Here is an 18,517-nt window from a genome sequence, read left to right on the forward strand (position 1 = left end):
GCAAACATAAGAATTAGGTGTTTGGAAGCTCATTTCTGCTTGGCTTTTTTAGTAGTAGCATAATTATCTTCCTGAAATCTCTAGTGTCCTAAGATGCTTAAATTATTAATCTAGACCTTTCTCCTTTTCTAATATTTGAATTCAATGTTATTAATTTCCCTCTTAGTATTGCTTTCATTGCACCCCACAAATTTTGTTAAGTTGTATTTTCGTTCAGCTCAAAATATTTAAAACATTGAGAATTACTCTTTTATTCTTTGACCATGGTGTTATATAGAAGCATGTTGTGGGGTACCTGGGTGGCTCAGTTGGTTGAGCATCTGACTCCTGATTTCAGCACAAGTCGTGATCTCAGGGTCCTGGGATAGAGCGTTCCCCCCTCTGCCCCTTGCTTCCCATGCCACCCAGCTTAGTAGAGTCTGCTTGTCTCCCTCTCTCTCTACCCTTTCCCTCCTCCCCCCTCTGCTCTCTTTCTCAAATATATAAATACATTTTTTTAAAAAAATAGAAGTGTGTTGTTTAATCACCAAATATTTTGGAATTTCCACCTATCTTTCTATTATTGATTTTCTAGTTTAATTCAATTGTGGTCGGAGAGCATACTTTGTATGATTTTCATTCTTCTAAATTTGTTGATGTGTGTTTTATGGCCCAGAATGTAGCCTATTTTGGTGACTGTCCCAGCAGGCTTGAGAAGACTATGTATTCTGCAGCTGTGGGATAAGCTATTTAATAAAGATCAATTAGTTCCAGTTGATTAATGGCTCAGTTCAACTATATCCTTACCGATTTTCTGCCTATTGGATATGTCAGTTACTCATGGAGGCGTGCTTAATTCTGCAACTATAATAGTGGATTCATCTATTTCTCCTTCCAATTCTATCAGTTTTGCTTCACATATTTTGATGCTTTGTTGTTAGACACATACAGATTCAGGATTAGTATGGTTTTTTTTTTTTGAGAATTGACCCCTTTATTATGAATAATTTTTATTGATATTATTGATACTGCCATTATAGTTTTTCTGAAGGCTGCTTTGCCTGAAATTAATGTAGCTACTCCATATTTCTTTTGATGGGTGTTCCCATGGTTTATCTTTCTCTATCCTTTTTTTTAATCTGTATGTGTCTGTACACTTAAAGTGGGCTTCCTATGCACAACATATGGTTTTTGGCCATCCTCTCAGTCTCTTTTAATTGGTATTTTTCTGTTCACATTGAAAATGATTATTGGGGTGCCTGGCTGGTTCAACTGGAAGGCCATGCGGCTCTTGATCTTGGGGTTGTGAGGTTGAGCCCCACTTTGGGTGTAGAGATTACTTAAAAATAAAACCTCAAAAAATAAAAAAAATGAAATGATTATTGATATAATTGGATTAATAGCTACAATTGTTGCAACTGTTTTCTATTCGTTGCATTTGTTCTTTGTTTCTTGTGTTCCCCTTTTTCTGCCTTCTCTGTTTAACTGGGTATTTAATATTATTATATTCTCTCTTAAAACATCAATGATACCTTTCTAAAACTTTAAAAAACATGTTTGTCTTGAAGTTTGCAATATACGTTTACAACTAATCTATTTTAAAATAACATTGTATTGTTTGTTCATTGGTAGGATGGGTACCCTATAAAAAAGTATTCCCAGTTCTGCCTTCTTATCACTTATAATTTGCTGTCATTCATTTCACTTATTTATAAGCTATAGTGACCCAGTACATTACTACTATTGTTATTTTTTAAGCAAGCAGCTGTCTATTAGATTAATTAAGAATAACAAAAATGTAAGATTTTATTTTACTTTCATTAGTTTCTTGTCCAACATCTTTTTGTCTCTTTTTTTAAAATGTAGATTGGAGTTTCTGGCCTCTATAGTTTTCCTCCTCTGTGAAGAACTTTTAACATTTTTTTCAAGGGCCCATCTACTGGTGACAAATTCCTTCACTTCTGTTTGTCTGAAAAAGCCTTTATTTCTCCTTTACTTTTTAGGACAATGTCACAGGATACAATTCAGTGGTTTTTAAATTTCAACACACTAATTATTTCATTCCATTCTCTTCTTGTTTGTATGGTTTCTAAGGAGAAGTCTGATGTGATTCTTATCGTTGTTGCTCTGTAATTAAGGTGGTTTTTTTTCCCCTTTGGCTTCCTTCAGGATTTTTCTCATCTGAAGGCAAATAGATTTATTTAAACAAAATTTGTCTAGACAAAAATAGGTTTGTCTAAACAGAAATAATTAAATGTTATATGATCAAGAAAGACAAAGCAAAATGAATGCCACAATGATAAAGTTAAGGCTTTATCATTTTAGGATAAACTAAAAAATACTTGCAATGGTGGGAAAAGGGTTAATAGTCTTAAGAAATAAAAAGCTTACTAATAAGATAAAGCTTAATGTTGTAAAAGAAAAATATGCAAAGAACATGAAAAGGAAACTCAGAAAAGAAGAAATTAAACTGGACAATAAACATTTAACAAAAAAAAATCTTTGGTAACTGCAAATGAAATTAATTTAAGAAGAGGATATATTTTTTAACCTCTCAGGTTGACAAAGATGTAAAAATGTTTGTTGCATATGGAAAAGGGTACTATCCTAATCAGCTAATGGTATGTATAGTGTTACAATTCTGGAGGGCCATTTGGTAAATTTTATTAAATTTCTTCGAAACATCCATTTCTTTTGATTCAGCAGTTGTACTTCTAGGAATTTATTCTGAGGAACTAATTGGACAAATAGACTACAATGTATGTATAGAGATGTGTATCATGGTAATGTTTGTAATAGCGAAAAATTGGCAACACCTTGAAGGTCCAAAAAGAGTGTTTGTTTTTTAAGTTAATTTAAAAAAACAAAAAGTGAGAGATGCAAGATAAGAGAGAAAAAGATTGTTTGATATAGGCAAACAGGTCCTTATATCATAAAGACTTGCCTTCCTAAGTGGCAATCCCTCATAGACGGAGAATGGAAAGAGCAGAATGTAATGTGACATCCTATAGATATGACATTGTCTCATCTCTGAAGACCCAGAAGTTTACACCTCCTGCAAGGTGGGGCTTACCTCCTAGGTCCCACAAACACTCATCATCCTGTCCTCAGGTTCTTTATGTAGCACTGCCTGTTACTTCCTTTGAAAGCTGGAAATGTAGCTCCTTCATTCAAAAACATCCTCTTGAGGACAGGCAGACAGGGTCTCCGGCTTTGTCAGTCTTACCCTGGGAAAACTGGTAATAGCAGAATGTTACTTCTCGGGCCAGAAGGTGAGGAAGGGAAATCAGAATATAGTAGTTACTCAATAAATCCTTGGATGTAGCCAAGGCAGCCAAGATACGATGTCAGCATGCCCAGTTCCATCCCAATCCCACAGAGTGCAATGAACTACTATAAATGAAGGGCCTGGAACTCAGAGCAAGGCCCATATTCCTGGGATTTTCCCATATAACTTCCCATTTTGTATTAACTCTGTTACTCATGGCTGTCATGTTCTCGGATCCTCTGACCTTTCTTTGGCTCCAGACCTAGGCTCCTGAGTCTCATATCAAGTGCCTTCATTATGGAGACCCTTTTCAGGGAAGCCACTCCAGCCTGGCTGGACTACCTGGCCTCTTGGCATTCCATCCCCATCATTAACCAGGGAAACTAGGATGTGCCAATTCCATGCTTTTTCCCAATCTTGGTGGTCCCATACACCCCATACCAATGTCTCCTCCATCTCAGGAAAGAGGGATCAGAGCAAAGGAATATATTTATTAGATCAAAGAACATTAGAGTTAGAAGGAACAATATTTGTCATTTAGCTAAACTGACCTCATCTAAAATGAAATGACTCGCTCATGGTTGCACAGCTAATTCCAATGTAACATGACACCTGACTACCAGGTTGGGCTTTTTTACTTTATTTAAAACAAAATTTTATTTATTTTTATTTTTTATTTTTACCAATTTCTACAATTCCTGAGATCTATGAGTACACCTACCTGTGATTCAGTCTAAATAGAAACAGACCACAGCACAGATCTGTCCATGTTTTTGTTCCTCTTACAAGAAGGAGATCAATGTGCCATGGCTTTTTCAAAGCTCTCTGCTACCTGATTGTTTGACCTTCCTTCTAGGGAGAATGAAGCAGGCCTAGTGGGGTCTCAGTCTGGACGTTGATGCCCAAGGAGTCCAGGAGAAGAGAGAAGCAGAATAAAGGAACAAAAATATACCTGAAAGAATGCTCAGGTACTAGCCAGGAGAAGCCCCATTTCTTTTTGAAGGGGAGGTAGGACACAAAAGTCAACAGCCAAGCAAATATCAGGAACAGTCTTTGGTGTTTGGGGCTGGTGGTTGTGGACAGGAGGGATGTGAAAGATGTAAAAGGAGAATTGAAAGGAATTAAGGTGTAGTTGGTGAATGGGCCAATGAGGCCAGAGGACAAACTCCTCCATGGCTGCTGAATGAAGGTGTGGGGTAAAACTGACTTAACTGAAAATTACAAAAGGGGAGGTGTGGAAAACCACCTAGTTATGCACCTCCTACCTGCAGTCATAGAGCACAGCAAATCCTGATAACCCAACTCAATGACTCACTGAGTCCAATTTTACAGTTATTGAAAGTCATTAGAGTCAGTGAAAAAGTTCTCCAGACCTCTTCCCACAACTGTCCCAGCCACACCGCCTTAGAAGGATTGTAGGAGTTCTCCTATAATCCCTAAGGCATTGGACATCTCACCAAGTTTTCTGACTCAATCACGGAAAATCTATAATTATTTTGCCTGAAAACAGGATCCCTAAATGTTTGTACCACTAGTGTTAAAGTCTCTTTACTTAAACCTTTAGAGTCAGCTATGACTTTCTTCCATTCATTCACTCAGCAAATATTACTGAGTGCTTACTACATTATGTACACTGGGCAAGGTTCTGGGATATCCAATGGTCAATAAAACAAACAGATACTTGTCTTATGGGACAGACACTCCTGCACTCATGAAACTGTATTGAATCTGTCTTCATAATGTTGGTCATATTAATTCTTTTCCTCTACCATCATTCCAGTTTAGTATTCCATCACCCTGAACTTTACCTCCTGTCTCCTTGTTTGCATTATCTCCTGAACTCTGATCTACCTTAGACTCTACTCATTCCTAAATACGATACAGCATCTGTAACACATGAGATTTACTAATATAAATTCCTGGGTCTCAGCCCAGACCTACTGAATAAGAAGGGTGGTAGGGTCCCAAGAATCTACATTGATTTAAAGCTAACTCTAGGATCCTGATTCATGTCACTCTCAAATGCAATTTCATTTGCTCAAACTGCTTAAAGAAATTTTCATTGTCTGCAGAAGAAAATAACATATTAGCTTGGCATTCAGTATTCCCGCCTATCTATCCCAACTCTCTTTTACTAAAATTTTAGTCCACCTTTAATTACATAACCTTGAGAAAAATCACTCATACTGGCAGGTACAAAATCAAGGACATGGTCTTTATTATCCTGTGTTACAGAAACTCTTCTGCAATGAGTTTAGTGAAAAATTTGATGTAATAATATATTTATGCTCTTCTCCAAATACTGTTGTAGTGATGAGTTTCATCCCTCATTCCTGTCTCTTTCCTCTCCTGTTTTCATTCCTTTCTGCTTCATGGTTCTCTTCCTGATTTTTTTTCTCATAAATAGTCATACTCATACTCGCTAAAGCCAACTAGTTTGTTCTTATGTTGTTAATCACAAAGTAATATGTGTTTGTTGTAAAAAAATTTAATTACATGGAGGAAAAATACAATAAAAAGTTAAAAGTGCCCTCTCCCTTCAATCTCAAGCCTACTCTTGGGAGGTAATCCCTCTTAACAGTTTGGTGACACAAAGCTCTTTAACTTTACTTATATTCCCACTTTCCCTAGGGAGCATGCACCTGCTCTCTGGACCGCTTTCACCCTCCCAAACACCCCCGTCCCTGTAGTGGCTCAGATAAGGTTTTCTCCCTGACGTCATTACCCATCCAAGTCTTGCATGCCACCTGAGGACACCGAGGACAATTGCTCCTTTCCAGTACCTTCTTTCTGACTACAAGCAAGAGACTGGCTAGTAGTACACTGTTATTTTCCTGACTTCCTCTCAAAAAGTTTAATTGCCACTAAAACTGTCCTTTCTACTATCACCTATTTGGAGGCCCCCTGTTGCGTGCACCACTGGAGAAGCTGATTGGGACTTTTGATAATACAGCTTTGAATGTATGCCCCCTAATCACAAACCTCCAGAGAAGCAACGGAGTGACATAGACTCATACAAAAGTGTAGATGACCAGGAGAGTTTCTGGCTACAATCTTAGTCATAGGAACGGTGCACAGAGGAGGGCAGGAATGGGGTCTAGACTAGTGAGTGCTAGGAATCTGGACTTTCCCGATCCTATATGATATCCACTATCCATCCTTGAGGGGAACCATATAGTTTGAAAAGTCATTTTCAGTATTGGAAGACATTTTTAAAATTCAAAGGCAAATAAAAACAATCTCTCATTATTTTCATAATGAAAACAACTGCAAATAAAGCTAAGAACATTTCCCAGGCTGGTGAGGTTGTGCAGAAGGTAATGATTTCGAAGTTGAGTATGTGTAGAGGCTGTCAGAATCTCTGTGGGAGTATGTTATGAGATTTTACATTTATCTAAATAAGGTATGTGTTCAAAAAGGTTGGGTAATGCTGCCCTAAATCAACTTGCTCTTCCTTTTTGGGGAAGAGAGGGTGAGAATTCAAAGCCAAGCCAAGAGGGGAGCCCTCTGATGGCCACATACTCCAACAGCTTCCCCTTGTGCCTAGCAAACGACATTCTTCCAAAAGATTATATATAATTTTAAAGCGTTCCCTGGAGTCTTCAACGTACAACTTTTAAAAATTACTGGAGCCACCTCCCTGTAACCCAGGTGACCATCGCCTCTTATTTTATGTGCTGTATATTCACCGTGTCCCGGGTCAAGGCTACTTCAAATCATACCTTCCTGGAAAGCACAGTGCTTTTTATCAACAGCTTGATTCATGACCCGCAAAAATCCATAGCCCTCCGTGACCCTTCTAAAAAGCCTGCCTTTCACACCACGTCCTTTCAGAGGGAATAAAACATCCTCATTTCTACCAGTGCATTGGCTAGAAACACTACCTGGACTTGTGGTTTATTTGAGAGACTTGTGTCCAGGGGAGAGGCCCCACAGATAGAGAGCTGATCTCACCATGCAACTGAGAGCAATATGTAGCAGCCTGTTCTCTGCAGAGAAAACGGGGATAGGAATTTGCACACCATCATGAAGGCAGCTTAGGCTGGCAGGTAGCATATTCTGAGCCTTACTGGTTCTCATAACCTCTCTCCATCTGTTTTCATAACCTCATGACTGTTATGTCATGGCAGGGGAAGGGGGTGGGCGTCGCAGGGAAGGGAGGAAAAATTGGCCAGGAGAATAAATCAGGTATTTAATTTGCTGAGGGGGAAAAAAACCCTAGCAATCTGATAGATCTTTGCCAACACCTATTAAAATGAATGTTTTAAGAAAGAAAAAACGGTTACCTATGGTGCGGTGTTTCCTCTGTGTTTGGCTAATTGTAAGTCAGGCAGCTAGCAGGAAATCATAATTGAAAGGAATCCAAATAAAACAGAATCTCCTCTATCATTCATGGCTGCTTAGCAAAGCTCACTTTATACCAAAAAAAATCAAGTGTTAATTGCAGAATTGGGGTGCAGGAAGGCTTTATTTTATACAGCCAAAACAGGAGCGATGATGAATGAACTTTTAGCTGCTTGTGATTAAAAAGGTAATTTGAATGAGTACCTCCTGAAGCTGGGAGCCTGGCGCTGAAGTGGTACACTGCTTCCCTACAGCGATAGGACAAGAAAAGGAGAAACTGGCCCAGCCTGCATAGTCCTGACCGTTGCTCTAAGAGCTAGGAGGTTCAGGTGACTTGTGATGATAGATCCTGTTCCCTCAGAAATGGAGGAAGGAAGTTGCCACCTCTGGATAAACCTACAACGGTGTTATAGCACCTCTCAGGTATAGAAATGTAAACATAGCATTATAGGAGATCCCATGAAATGTCAGGAAGGATTGCCCGGTGGTGAAGACTGAAATAAGGCTGATGCTCACACTGGGAAGGATGCAGTGACACGGGCATTTTCACACAATGCTGGAGGGAGTATGACTTGCTAGTCTTCCTGGAGGACACTTAAGCAGCTTTATCAAAACTTTAAATGTATCTTCCCTTTGACCCATAAATTCCACTTTTAGGATTTTCTTGAACAACTAAACAATGAGGTGTGCACAAGGGTGATCCCCCCCTGTATTTTCACGGTAGGAAACTACCCAAGTGAAGAATATTTAAGTAAATTATAGTGTATTCATACAAAGGCATACTATATAACCATTACAAATGATGCTCGAAAAGACATATAGAAGAACGTGAAAAGAAGTCTTCTCTGGATGGCAAAATTTGGGGATTTATTTTTTTTTTGGGGGGGGATTTATTTTTTAACAAAAGGAAAGGAAATTCAGGAAGGACTCCTTGCCTTTCCACAACTGCAAAATAAAGCTGCTTTCCTTTTTTGGCATTAGGGCCCCACCTAATGAGACACTTAAAATTAGGGATAAAGAGAGGTATTTGTTTCACATTTCCCATTTGGAGGAGAAACACTGAGTAACTCTCAACCCTGAAGTCAATAGGCAGGTAGAGAGTCCTGCCAAGGAAAAGCTTTCTAGAGATTTTGTGTTTAACAGAGAGGTAGAGTTCTTTGCTAGCTGTAAATGTATTAAGGTTATTCACAGAATAAATGTTCATCCAGTGACTGAATGAATGAATGAATGAATGAAGTGAATGCTTTGTAGATATAGGAGGAATGAGAGAAACCATCCGAACTCTCATTCCATAAATGGGGTGTTCTGAGTCAGCAACTAGAGACAAGTGCACACAGCTAGTTAGTAGAGCTAGGACTAGGGCCCAGGGCTCCTGACCAGTGTACTGACCACTGCAAAAATCTATTGTGACTTCATAAAATCAAGAGCGATCCATGATTTCTCAGGTTCCTTCCATGTCCAGGAAGAGGTGGTCCCCAAGTTGTGTAAGGGCTATTTAGATACAGTCATTAACTGTTAGCAGGTCACTGTTTAAGGCAGTGATTTAACTTGGAGCTGCCAATAACCATAGCACTTTCTGCATGGTTGGTGCCCAGTAAATGTTGGGCCACTGGTAATCGGCATGAGGATGCTGTTTCCTTCACCCTGGGAGGGATACACTGAGTGTCCCCCACCCTATGTTTGTAGCTAAGGAAGCACAGTTTTCTCTCTCCTCCTGAGGCCTTGACCCCAGCAAAGTTGTGAACTGTGGTTTTAGATTCCTTTGGTGTTCTCTTCCAGTATTCCTCTTTTTCATCTCTGCTTTTCCTTCTCCTTATCTCCTTCTCTTTTCATGTTTGCTAAAAACCTCCCAGGCATTTATCCCAGGTCCATCTTGAAGGACCATAAATAGCATTAAATAAATCTATGGTTTCTAAACCAAATTACATCTATTTCATTGTGGACAATTCAAATATACACAAAAGTAGCAATAATGCCCATGTCCCCGTTACTTAGCCTTATCAATTGTCAAAATTTTACTAATCTTGTTTCAGCTATTCTCCCTCTCAACTTTTTTTATGGGAGTACTTTATTTTATCAAAGATTTACTTATTTATTTGAGAGAGAGAGTGCACGCATGTGAGCTGGGGTTGGGGGAGAGGCAGAGGGAGAAGGAGAGAGAAAATCCTCCAGCCGACTCCCTGCTGAGCACAAAGCCTGATTTTTGGGTGTTGGGTGGGTGGGTGGCGTCTTGATCTCAGGACCCTGGTATCACCACCTGAGCCAAAATCAACATTCAACCGATTGTGCCACCCAAGTGCCCCTTTTGGAATATTTTAAAGCACACCCTAGACATATTATTTCATTCATAAATACTTTATAATGAATCTCTGAGAATTCAGGTTTTTAAAAACACAATCACTATGCTATTAGTTCATTAAAAAATTACCTATAATCCCTTAATATTATCTGTCACTCAACTCATGTTCAAGTTTCCCCAACTGCTTCAAAAATGTATTTTTATAACTGTTCTGGGACACCTGGGTGGCTTAGTGGTTGAGCATCTACCTTTGGCTTCAGGGTGTGATCCTTCTGTCCTGGGACTGAGTCCCACATTGGGCTCCCTACATGGGGCCTGATTCTGCCTCTGTCTCTGCCTGTCTCTCTCTCTCTGTGTCTCTCATGAATAAATAAATAAAATCTTAAAAAAAAATAACTGTTTTGATGGCCTCAGAATCAAACCAAGACTATACATTTGATTTGGCTGGTATATTTCTGGTCCTTTTTTGTGAAACTGTATTTCTATATCTAATTGTCTGGTCTATCTATCTATCTATCTATCTATCATCTATCATCTAATTTTGTTGAGATAAAATCACATAGTACAAAATTAATTATTTTAAAGAGAACAATTTAGTGGCATTTAATGCAGTCACAATGTTGCACAGTCACCACATCTCTCTGGTTCTAAAACATTTCTATCACTCCAAAAGGACACCCAGAGCTCCATTAAGCAGTGGCTCTCTATTCCCAACTCTCACCAGCACCTGGCAACCATCAATCTGTATCCTATCTCTAGAGATTTACCTGTTCTGGATATTTCATAAAATGGAATTATACAATATGTGCCCTTTTGTGTCTGGCTTTTTCCCCTTACCGTATTTTCGAGGTCCATCCACATCGTAGCATCTATCAGTACTTTGTTCCTTTTAATGGAATAAAGAATTCCATTGTATGTATATATAACAATTTGTTTACCCATTCATTTGTTGATGGGCATTTGGGATGTTTTTGGCTATTGTGAACACTGCTGCTATGGACATGCCAGAGTATATCTGCCTGAGTGTCAATTTTCAGTTCTTTTGTGTATATATCCAGAAGTGGAATTGCTGGGTCATACGATAAATTTATGCTTAACTTTTTGAGGCACTGCCAAACTGGTTTCCACAGGATCTGTACCATTTTACATTCCCCCCAGCCATGCATGGAAGGAGGCTCCCATTTTCCCACATCTTGACAGCACTTGTTACTTTCTACATTGTTTATCATAGCTGTCCTAGTGGGTGTGAAGTGGTATCTTGTGGTGGTTTTGCTTTGCATTCCCCTAATGACTAATGATATTTAACATCTTGGCCATTTGCACATCTTTTTTGTTGGATAAATGCCTGTTCAAGTCCTTTGCTCCTTTTTGTTTTTTTTATTTTTTAAAGATTTATTTATTTATTTATTCATGATAGACAGAGAGAGAGAGAGAGAGAGAGGCAGAGACACAGGCATAGGGAGAAGCAGGCTCCACACCGGGAGCCCGACGCGGGGCTCGATCCCGGGACTCGATCCCGGGACTCGATCCCGGGACTCCAGGACCGTGCCCTGGGCCAAAGGCAGGCTCCAAACCGCTGAGCCACCCAGGGATCCCCTCCTTTGTTCCTTTTTAAGTTGGCTTGTCTTTTTTTGGATTATTATCTTTTAAAATCTAATAGATCCCCCCCCCTTCACCCCTTTTAGGCTCTTCATTTGCACAACAAACCAGATCATTTGTCCTGTAGAATTTCCCTCATTCTGTATTTGGTTGTTTCCACATGGTGTAATTTAACTTGTTTCTCTATTCTCTTATTTCCTGTAAACAGATACTTTAGAACTAGAGGTTTGCTTAAATTCTTCTTTTCGGTGGAGATACTTCATAGGTGGTACTATATCCTTCCTACCTCATTGCATTGAGAAACTCATAATGCCTATTTTGTCCAGTTTAAATGACCCAAACTACATATTAAAGAACTTTAAGTTTCTCCAGGGTTACTAATGGGTCCCTGCACATATTTAATTCAAATTTCATTTTAAAAAATATACAATTGACTACTGCTTTTCTGTATTTCCTCAGCTTAAAAAGGAAGCCATGTGAGTGAGCCTCAGCCCTCTACCTGCTTCAGCCAGAGATACTCTGCCTTTTATATTTTGGGGTCCTAGATAAGATTTCATTAGAAAAAATATTATACTAATTTAAAAAATTAAATTAAATTAACATCTTCTAAAATGTTAGGTGATTTGTGACCCTTCCCAGAGGCATTTACTTATATCATAATTGGGGATTCTGAAAGTCAGAAAGGCCTTAAGACTCAATGAATAAAGTTCTTCATGCATGCACTGGGCACAGCTGGTGGGAGACAGAGTGGAGTCCTTCTAGTACTCCTTGAATCATACAATATTGGAACGGCTATGATTTCCCCAAATCTATGGCTCCCTCCCATCCATATAATATATTCTTGCCTCATTTAAATGGAAGTGGACTTTGACTAACAGCAACTCACACTTTAAAGTAGAGCTAAAGCTTTATGAGAGCACCACGGTCCAAAATGGAAGGTGTGTGAGGTAGGAATAGCTGAGAACCTAGCAATTGCCTCTGGTGTAGTATACAACTGCCCTTCAGGTGTTTTTGCTGGAAATATCTCCAATTCTGGTCACAAGAAAAGATCCTCCATCTTTCTGACACAGAATACATGCTCTTTCTGTGATGCCTTAAATCAATACTTGATTGTCCACTAGACTCTTTTTTCTGATATTCCATTAAAATTGAGCTTCTCTCTATAACTAAATGTTGAACACATCAAAGTGATGGATGGTGTATCAGCCCCTTATCCCCAGGATTTTGGAGGCAAAGTCTTCGGTCTTCTTGTGGCTAAAAGGAGATTTATGAACCTTTGCCTCAATTCTAGTTTAATCCTCAAGTGTCTGCTTTTTAATTGTCAAAGAGTTTGTAAAGTTTGCCCTTCATGGAACTAGGAACAGCAGGATGGATACACAGCTGGATCCCACTGCAGGTGGATGAAGGGAGCATATTTCCTCTCAGATGAGAAGACTCAAGTTCTGATTATCCTGTTCCTCTTATCTACTGTATTGTTTCTGAAATAGAATATGTTGCCAATTGATGAAAGCTTTAGCTAGAGTCTCTTGTGTTATCCTTACCATCAATATCCTCATCCTCATCCTCATGCCTACATTTCAATATAATATTGGAAGAAAGGGACAGTTACTGCCTCTCTTGACCTTCTGAAGCTCAGAAAAAAAGAAAGCAAAGGAAGAAAAAGCAGCCAATTCAAGGTTCAAATCAGCTGTTGGCCCCACAGACCCCAAATTTACTGCAGAGACTGAATTACCTTTGTGATTGTCCAAACAGAACTCTCATGAATTTTCCATGATGATTTTGGTTAAATCTTACCAGCTTTTATCCAAAATGATAAGTAGAGATAGATACAATAAACGTGAGTTTTTAGACACAAATGCCAAGATTTATCAGTTCCCAAGTCCTTTCCCTGTCTGTCCCCCCTAATAGTTTTCAGAGTGATAATACAAGCCAAGGACAGAGATACTGTTGGAAAGAGGGTTGGCTCCAGGCACACATAGAAAATGAAGCTGCATAATAGGCTTTCTCCCTGTTCATGCATTCCTTATCATATAGAAATCATACTTTGCACAAGTTTAGATAAAAGATGTTCATAAAATGAACAACTGGAGAGAAACTGAATGCTCATCAGTGGGAAGAGTTGGAAGTATAACTGGATTTTGTAACTTTAAAAAGGATGCTGCACAAAATTGATTGATGTGGGAAGATGTTCAGGATAAATTAGTTGAAAAATAAGGTGGGGAAAATTTTACATATTTATAATTTTCTTTTTAGTTTTGGATATTTTTAGTCTTGAACGAACTATGTGTGCTTTATTTGGGAGGAGAAGGGAGGTTCTATTCTAAGCCTGTTAGTATATTTGCATGGGTTGGCTTATCAGGCTAGCTCACTGTGGAAGACTCACATATCTTGAACCAATAGAAGTGAGGCAGAGAATGAGAACCTTTCAACTTGGGAAGAAGAGGGGAAGGACAAGCCTAGATCATACTGGAGCAGCTTTAGGACTGACTGGGACAATAGGGGAGGTGGCAGATGGGAAAATGAATGGAGTAATTGAACGCTTGCTTTGATGTACCAAACTCCAAGATCTGAGCCCTCCACCGTTTGGTTTAAGTCCGTCCAACATGAGGGTGAGTGAAGTAATGTCAGGACCTGGGTCACAGCTGACATAAATTGGGACAGGAGAGATCTTGTGATGTTTCTGTCCCCTATCCTCTACCTTACCTACTTGGTTCTGGGAGGAAAGACTTGATAGTTCTCTTGCATATCTCAAAGCTCATAAGTTCAGCAGTGACATTTCAAACATCAGCTAGACCAAAACAAAACAAAACACAAAAAAAGTGAGTTTAATCGAGAGAAGGTGATAATGGGGAAACCTTGCTTGTGGATCTTCTTTTCAAGTGGCAGTTCACCACCCTAAATGCACTGCCCCAGGTAGAAATGCAGGTTAGGATTCAGAGCCCAACATCAAAGATTGGGTGCTTTGTTTAAGCAGGTTAAATAGCAACTCATGGTATCACTGCAAATATATCTGAAAGGTGTTGACAACTTCAAAGGGATTCATTAAGAGATCTCCCCATTAAAGTCCCTGGAAGTTTACTAAACTGCACAAAGGTGCTTTTATTAAAAGCTAAAAGCAGGCCTAGGAGGCATTTTAATAAAGACCTCCAGTTAGCTAACTGGACCAGGAGAGCTGTGTCGAAGGGACCTGGAATAGAGAGCAGTTTGTTGTGATGCATCTCTTAGGGCAAAGTTCCTAACCTTTCTCACTTCAGTGTTTTTCTTCTTTAAAACCCAGCCTTACAGGGGCATTGAGAGGATTAAATAATACTGTTTGTGAATCAACACATTAATGTTAATTCCTTTAAAGGTAAAATAAAGTGCTCAACATTACCATCTGAACCAGTATCTGTGATACTTGCTTTGGAAAGATTCTAGGTTCTTCCCAAGTGTATCATGCCTAAAAGACAAGCAACAGAAGAGGGAGGTTAAACTCAACCCACTCCTTGAGGTTCAGAAAGAACAAAATGGTGGGACGTTTAAGGCAGGAGGCTGTTGGAAGGTCAGAATTTGAATAAGAATTGGAAGAGGTATTCTCTCATCCCCCTAATGTTCAAATGATCTCACTTGGTCTTAAGAAGTGAAACCTACAGGGTCTGGTAAAATTTTGAAGCTTTCTGAGGGTTGCTCAAAAAGATAAGAAAACAGAGAAGAGCTATTGTTGGACAAACAAAGTGACATATGCACACTGCCATATTGAATCCTGGATAAAAAGAGGCACCATGATTACAATCGAGCTTTTGGTCCGGAGGCCAAACATTTTGTTCATGCTTTTTAAAACTCAGTGGCGAGTGCATAAAAATGTCTGCAATCCAGATGAGGTTGTTAAATTCTTTCTTAAGAACAAGACAGAAAGGAGAAGTGATTTACTAGAGTATGTTGCTGGGTTTGTTTTTTATTTTTATTTTTGCTCTTCTAATCCCCAAGCCCACAACAGCCCGTCTAGTTGAATCTTGATTTGTTTTTGTCTCATATGAATGTGAACATCCATCCTCCCAGCAGAAATGGTAAATAGCTGTACACATCTATGTCACAAAGTGGGCATAAATAACAATCATTTATGGGGCTGGTGGGAGGGCAACCTTTGGGCTTAGAGAACTGCCTGCAGCAACATTGTTCTATGAAGTTTCCTGTGACTAAAGGAGCAAAAAGCATTGATTCTTGTTCTTACTGTTTAAAATTATTATTTTCAAGTAATACATGCACAGAGTAAAAAAAGAAATTGATATGTCACAGAGTGGTGATATTAACTGGAAAAGCTCTATGTCTGCCACAGTGGTAACCACTTAAAAATGATCAGTTTCAGGCTACATACATCATATATGAACACTGTCTTGCAAAAATGTCAAACCACACAGACAACCGTAGAGTCCTTCTTGACCATCACTCCAATTATATTCCCCTCCTCAGAGGTAACCCTCATTGTTAACAGCGGTGGATTTCCTCCCAGATCTTGATAATTTTTATAGGGATTCTTGTTTTGGTTTTTATTTTACACAAACAGTATACTACATTTATAATCCAGCAACTTGGTTTTTTTTTTTTTACTTAATAAGCTGTCTTGGATAGGGGCACCTGGGTGTTTAGTCCATTGAGCATTAGACTCTTGACTTTGGCTTGGGTCATGATCTCAGGGTTGTGAGATGGATCTCTGCATTGGGCTCTGCACTGTGTGTGGAGCCTTATTAAAGATTCTCTCTCTCTCCCTCTGCCTGCCCCCCCCCCCCAACAAAAGATAATAAAAGAATAAAAGAAAACATGTCTTGGATATCTTTCCATGTCAGTGCATTTTATATATATTTCACTCCTTTAAACTGTTGTATAATATGACTGAGTCATAATTTATTTATGTGTAGTGAACATTCAGATATTTCCAATTTTTCACTATTAACCACACAGAGCTGCACTGAACATCATTTGTCCCTACTTCCTGGACACATGTGTAAGTGTCTCTCTAGAATAGATAGGATATTCTCATTTTTAGCCATTTCTATTTTTAATTCTTCTGTTGTTTGTCATGATCATTCCAAATAAGATGCGTATCATTTATTTCTTGATTCATCAAACTTAAATCTTAAAATCAATTGACTCATTATAAGAGATGAGGAATTCAGCTCACTTATATAAACTTTCACCTCCCTTCCAGTGCCAACTTTTGTTAGTTACATTTTTATTATTGTCTTTTCTATTGGTTATTTCTACAACTTTATATAATACACTTAGCCATCTAGTTTTTATAACATCACCTTTAGACAATGTCTCTTGATTCCCTACTGTGAACAAGGGCATTAGCACCTCTGTTCTGTGGCCCCCTCCTTTCCTCCTGACCTTTGTCAGTTACAGAATTACTTTCACCTTGTCCAGGTTCATAACCTTAACATTCTATTCTCTAACTGTGCAGTTCTCTATGGTTTCTCTGTGGACTGATTCTAAAAATTGGAAACCTTTTGACAATGTTTTAATACCACAACTCTTTAAATAATATTCTCCTTATACCCAAGCATTGTTGTAGGACTCTTAGAGAAGGAGCAGTACTGTTCAAAGAAAACTGTTCAACCATCAAGGTCAAAGGGATTGCATTTTCTTACACTGTCACATGCTGGAAATCATGCTGCAGTTTAGTTTGCTTTACAGATGGAGCTTAACTTTCTAACAATATCCTTCCACCTCTGACATTTCTAATCTTTTTTCCTTCCCTCTTTTCTTCCTTCCCCCTCCTCCTTTCTCCTATTATCTTATCCAACTTTGCTTTTATCCTCCATGCGCATTTGGGGTTACCATTTTCTTTGCTCTATTTTACCTGTAAATAAGTTCTTATCCACTTTCTCTTTTCCAGAAAGTCATCAAATTCTCTGGTCTGTGAACAACTCCTCCTTCCTATTCTCTTTTGTGGTCTTGCTCTTGTTTTAGTAGGAGTTTGGGGGAAGGGAATGTAAATACACCAGTTAAGTCATCCATCCTGATCAGACAAAGCAGGAATTTTTAAAAGATCCCATTAAACACCACTGTTTCTTTGAAGGCATTTTCAACATATGGGTGCCAATTTCAGCAAACAAAACCACTCTTAGTTTTCTAATTAGCCAGAGACATGTGAGAGAATCTATAACCCATACCACAAAACAAAACCTTAGAACCTGTCAGAAATGATGTTCACCACTAATTCTGTTACAAGGCACCTAGTCTAAAAACTTGATCTGGATCTCTACATCCTTATCTGTCAGTCCTGGCTAAGAAGGGGAGGGACTGAAAAAGACTCCAAGGTCCATGGCAGAGCAGAGGGATAGGCTTTTCAATGGCTCATCATTTTTCAGTGCTGCTTCTCCAGAGAATTGGTACCGCCAGTAGCCTAGGGGAAATCAGGGTAACATAATGGATAAGAATTTGGGGACCCAGGGATTCTGACACTTCATAGTTGTGTGATTTTTCTTTTAACTACTTCATTCCTTAAGCTTCAGGTTCTTCATCTGTAACTTGGACGTAGTAATAGTTTTCACCTTGTAGGGTTGTTATGCTGATTAAATGCAACAATACATGTAAAGCACTTGGTGCCAACACATAGCAAGCATCCAATAAATGTTAGCTATTTTTATAATGAACTTTGCATTTTGAATATACCGTCCTCTATGGGAAATTCCAGAGGGGGAAGTCAAGTGGTCCCCACCCTCACAGAGTTCCTAGTCTAAGGAATGGCAAGTATTTTCACTCTTTGGCACTTCACATATGGCCCGAGTTTAATGGATATCTGTTGGATGAATAATTGAATAACATTGATCCCAAAGGCAGACACGGCTTTTCCTTTCAGGGAATACTCAAAGAGAAATAAGACACATATTATATATATATGAAAAAAATATATATATATATAAATTTATATTTATATAAACACTGAGTACATTTAATCCCAGTCCACTCGTGCGATAATTTATTCAACCAATATTCGTTACTCATGGACTATCTGAAGGAATTATGTTAGGTCATTTAACAAGATA

The 18,517-nt window shown here is 38.8% G+C and overlaps 2 long non-coding RNA genes across 4 annotated transcripts in view; one reads left to right on the forward strand and one right to left on the reverse strand.

Moving 5' to 3' along the window:
- The window catches only part of LOC144324109 (uncharacterized), a 74,047-nt gene that overhangs the window by 40,437 nt on the left and 15,093 nt on the right, over positions 1-18,517 (forward strand). The window contains exon 7 of one of the 2 annotated variants that reach the window (XR_013389511.1): positions 4,104-4,127. The exons of the other annotated variant lie outside the window; for it this stretch is intronic. This is a non-coding gene — a long non-coding RNA (uncharacterized LOC144324109). Of the gene's footprint in view, positions 1-4,103; positions 4,128-18,517 lie in introns of those variants that run through there. 2 annotated transcript variants of the gene reach the window in all.
- LOC144324111 (uncharacterized) overlaps positions 1-18,517 on the reverse strand; it is a 262,943-nt gene that overhangs the window by 5,501 nt on the left and 238,925 nt on the right. Inside the window, exons 4-5 of one of the 2 annotated variants that reach the window (XR_013389513.1) lie at positions 3,053-3,215; positions 1,852-2,160 (exon numbers count right to left, since the gene is read on the reverse strand). This is a non-coding gene — a long non-coding RNA (uncharacterized LOC144324111). Of the gene's footprint in view, positions 1-1,851; positions 2,161-3,052; positions 3,216-18,517 lie in introns of those variants that run through there. The other variant, XR_013389515.1, reaches the window with a different exon arrangement.

The sequence above is a fragment of the Canis aureus genome, chromosome 11 (genome assembly GCF_053574225.1).
Source record: "Canis aureus isolate CA01 chromosome 11, VMU_Caureus_v.1.0, whole genome shotgun sequence".
Taxonomy (NCBI): Eukaryota; Metazoa; Chordata; class Mammalia; order Carnivora; family Canidae; genus Canis; species Canis aureus.